Consider the following 4,917-nt stretch of genomic DNA (forward strand, 5'->3'; position numbering starts at 1 on the left):
TTCTGTGTGTGAGTGCTCAGTTGCTTCAGTTCTGTTCGACTCTTTGTGACCTTATGGACTATAGCCCACCAGGCTCCTTTGTCCATGGGATTCTCCAGGCAAAAAATACTGGAGTGGGTTTCCATTCCCTCCTCCAGGGGATTGTCCTGACCCAGAGACTGAAACCATGTCTCCTGTGGTTCCTGCATGGCAAGCAGATTCTTTACTGCTGAGCCACCAGGGAACCCCATATTTACATTATAGAAAGATGATTTTGGTTGCATCAAAGAGAATGACTTGACAAGGGGCAAGACTTGGAGTTATGGAAGCCAGGAATCCAGGAGACTAATGCAGAGATCTAAGTGAGAGCCAGAAAGGAAGAGTGGGGAGGGGACTTGAGTTCACTGCTATTTTTGTTCCATATTACCTCTGTTTCTGTCCATACATCATTTTCTTTTCTCATTCATAACCATAATCCCTGAGGCTACTACCTTTCCAATAATTTATTTAAGTATTTTCAATATTTAATTGGCAACCATATTTCTATTTGACTCTTTCAAAGTAATTCTCATCATGACACTTCAAATACCTAACTTGACTGAAGGAAGGTTCTTGTTTCTGTTTTGCTAACTTTTAAATATTTTAAATACTAAATTTAAATAATAATCATTCATGTTGAACAGCACAGATTTTCTAAAGAGTTTTATGAAGTGGATGCCTCACAAATGTATTTGAATTATGGTGAGGCTTAACTTTATCAATATATTTTAAGGTCCTGCAATATGAATACAATTAATTTTTCTCTCTTTCAGACACACATATATTTCACACCAAGGACATTCCAATGCAATTTTACAATATGAACCAGAGAAATAATGAAAAAATCAGATTGTACTCAGAAGGAAAATAATAAATGACCCAAAGAGGGAGAAAAAAGCTTCCATTAAAAAAATGTAATTTATTAACTCATTAATTATATTAATAACTTACATTTGTAAGAGACTTTACAGTTTTACATGATTTCACATTCATTTTCCAATTTGAATTAAAAGATAAACTGTTATAAAGAATTTAGTTAATAGTATGACAGATTTTAACATGGAGTTAATTGCCATTATTTTCAGAATTCTTTAATTATCAGGGAGACACTTGCTGAATACCTACTATGTGTTCATTATTATTTTAAATGCACTGGCCAACATTAATGGATTTGTACAAAGTCTTTTCCTTAAATTATCTAACAATTCTATTTTCCCACTGGGAAGGACAGACATTTGAATAAATGTATCACTTAGTGTGAGCAAGAACAATAGTGTGAATATCTAGAGACACACTGTTTATTAAGTTTTGGATTTTGAATCTAGAAAAAAGTCTGGATTTATATTATAGCTTTTCATTTCTAAGCAATGCCTTAAAAAATAATCCTCAACAATTTTAAAGGGACTTCTTTGATTGTAGTGTACAATTTAGCCAAGAGAGTCTTATTATATTGTATTGCATATAATAGTGTATTTTCTTTCTAAACTAATAACATTAAGCATTATGCTTAGTGGAAATACCAAATTTTATATTACAGACAGAGCTTGTTCTGTTCAGGAACTAATTAACCAGGTATGATTTTCTTATGAATTTATATTGCCTCATTTCTGGCTATATTCTGATCTCTTATTATTTCTACTCCATATGCATAAAATAGAGAAAAATTTAAGTCTGTTGTATTGTATGCTTTCCCAATTTTTTTTTTTGTATATTTTTACTCTAAACAATGTCTATTCCACTGAAGGTTGAAAGGATTTGTGAGCATCTGGGTCCTCATCTGCTGCAACCTGTGTAAATCTGCATTAATCTTCAAATTCTTTCCCTGTTTCTTGAAAAACACTGACAAAGTTAATCAGTCACAAAGTTAATTAAAATTTAGTTCTAATGAAATGTCTCATCATCTTCAGCAATTCTCTGTACTGTTGGAAGATGCAGTTTAGAGAGCATGGCTGCATTGATGCTTATCCAACTCATTGAAAAATGGGGGGTTTTATTTTCAATTTAATCATTGTAAGTTCCAACTTTGAAGTATGCTATGACTTGAATTATGTAACACCAGATGATATGCTGAAGTTCTAACCTCCAGTACCTGTGACTTTATTTGCAAATAGGGTCTTTGCATATATAATCAAATAAAGATTAGTTCATTTAGGATGGGCCCTATCAGTATGACTGGTGTCTTTATAAGAACAGGAAAGACACAGGAATAGACCTACAGGGAGAGTGCCGTATAAAGACAGAGATAGCAATGGGGGTAAAGACAAGGATTGCCAGCCACTAGCAGAAGGCAAGGAAGGACTCTACCCAGAGTACCACAAGGAACATGGCCCTCTTGACACCTTAATTTCAGGCTTACAGACTCCAGAAGGGTAAACAGGTAATTTCTGTTGTTTTAAGTCATTTGGTTTGTTTACTTTGTTACAGTAGCCACAGGAAACTAACACAGAGTGTCAACATATCATTTTCTTCAAGAGAATAAAAAGCATACAGGCATGCAAGTCCAAGATTATAGGGTTGGATGGGTGCTTAATAGAGGTCAGTAACCCTGTGCTTCTAAGACACAGTCTGGTTCAAGTAAAGGAGTGATTGTTGTTTTCTAATTAACTGCAAGGAAATGAATGCTCCTTTATTTCCTGACTCACTTTTTTAAAGTACACTTTTCATTTTAAGATAATTGTAGATTCACATCAATTGAAATATTTGGATACTACTGTATTTCCCTGGAATTCATAAAAGAAGAGATCAAGGAGTTAAGCAAAAAGAATGTATGATCTCATTATGTGAGACTCTTCAGTGTAAAATAGTAATTAAAGAGGGGTGAGTATTTTCATAAATGAGATTACAACTCTTTATGAATAATAATATGAAGGAAAAAAAAAGAGCACCCAAAGCAATCACTGAAGCTACAAATATAGCCTTCTGTTGAACCTATACTTGGAAAGTGCTGTGATACCAAAGGGGACTATGAAAAGAGTGTTCAGGCAGATGATGGCAAAAATGAACTGAATTAGGGGAAGAGGATATAATATGGATGGGTGACAAGAAGGAGGAGAGCTTATTTTTAAAGCTCTGTTCCGCTCTTTCAACATTAGACATCATTGAAGAGAATTTTAAAATATCATTAAAAGAAATTAAAAGAAACATATGTGTATAAGGTGAGAAAGAGGATTAACCTGCTCTGAACAAATCTGTCAGTGAAATCACCAAACTTCACTTTTTATCAGGAATCATAAGGAAATGTGTAGATGTCATCAGCTTTTAGAGTATAATTGTAAAGTAGTGGTATTTAACCTAGAACATAAAAAGAAGACATAACAACTTTTATTTATTTTTTTATTTAAAAATTTTTATTTTTACTTTATTTTACTTTACAATACTCTATTGGTTTTGCCATACATTGACATGAATCCACCACAGGTGTACATGAGTTCCCAAACATGAACCCCCCTCCCACCTCCCACCCCATATCATCTCTCTGGATCATCCCCGTGCACCAGCCCCAAGCATCCTGTATCCTGCATCGAACATAGACTGGCGATTCTTTTTTTACATGATAGTATACATGTTTCAATGCCATTCTCCCAAATCATCCCACCCTCTCCCTCAGAGTCCAAAAGTCTGCTCTGCACATCTGTGTCTCTTTTGCTGTCTCGCATACAGGGTCATCATTACCATCTTTCTAAATTCCATATATATGTGTTAGTATACTGTATTGGTGTTTTTCTATCGGGCTTACTTCACTCTGTATAATCAGCTCCAGTTTCATCCATCTCATTAGAACTGATTCAAATGTATTCTTACACTGAAATTTGGGTTGACTTAAGAAAGATGGCAGAGTAAGAAGCTCCTCCAAGCTCTTGTTCTCTTACAAAAATAACTTAAAAAATATATATACTAAATACTGGCTAAGATAACTTCATGTGTGTGTGGTATGCTCAGTTGTGTCTGACTCGTGATTCTGTGGACTGTAACCCACGAGGCTCCTCTGTGCATGGAATTTTCCAGGCAAGAATACTGAAGTGTTTTGCCATTTCCTACTTAAGGGGATCTTTCTGACCCAGGGATCGATCGCCCCTTTCCTGCATTGGCATGTGGATTCTTTACCACTACACCACCTGGGAATCCCTAAATAACTTCATAGGAGTCCTGAAAATTAAATAATTACAGATATATGATTTCCTATGATATCAGATAAATGATTTGCAAATGTTTTTTTCTATAGGTTGTCTTTTCACTATCATGATGCACAAAAACTTTGAATTTTAATGTAGTTGGTCTATTTTTTTTTAATTGCATTTGCTTTAAGTGTCCTATCTAAGAAGTTATCACCTAATCCAAGGTCACACCTATGTTTTCTTCTAAGAGGCTTATAAATTTAGCTCTTAAATTTACATCTTTGAACTAGATTAAATTAATTTTTGTGTATGATATGAGGTAGAGGGGTTCAGCTTCTTTTTTTTTGCATTTGGATACCCTTTTGCCCCAGCACCATTGTTAGAAAGACCATTCCTTATCCAAAGAATTATCTTAATACTTCTGTCAAAAATCAGTTGATCATAAGTGTCAACTTCTAGACAATAAATTATTTTCCATTGTTCTATATGTCTATCTTAATGCTCATAAAACAATCAATTACTGTAACTTTGTAGAAAGTTTTGAAATCAGGAAGACTTCCAATTTTGTTTTGCCTTTTAAAGATTTCCTTTGCTAATCTGAACATCTTGCATTTTCATAGCACATTTAGAATCTGCGTGTCAATTTCTGCAAAATGACAGATCTGATATTGATAGGGATTGCATTCAATCTATATATCACTTTGAAGATTAATGTCATTTTCATAATATTAAGTGTTCCAATTTATAAACACAGGATGTTTTGCCATTTATTTAGGTTTTTAAA

Source organism: Budorcas taxicolor, chromosome X (assembly GCF_023091745.1).
Source record: "Budorcas taxicolor isolate Tak-1 chromosome X, Takin1.1, whole genome shotgun sequence".
Classification (NCBI taxonomy): Eukaryota; Metazoa; Chordata; class Mammalia; order Artiodactyla; family Bovidae; genus Budorcas; species Budorcas taxicolor.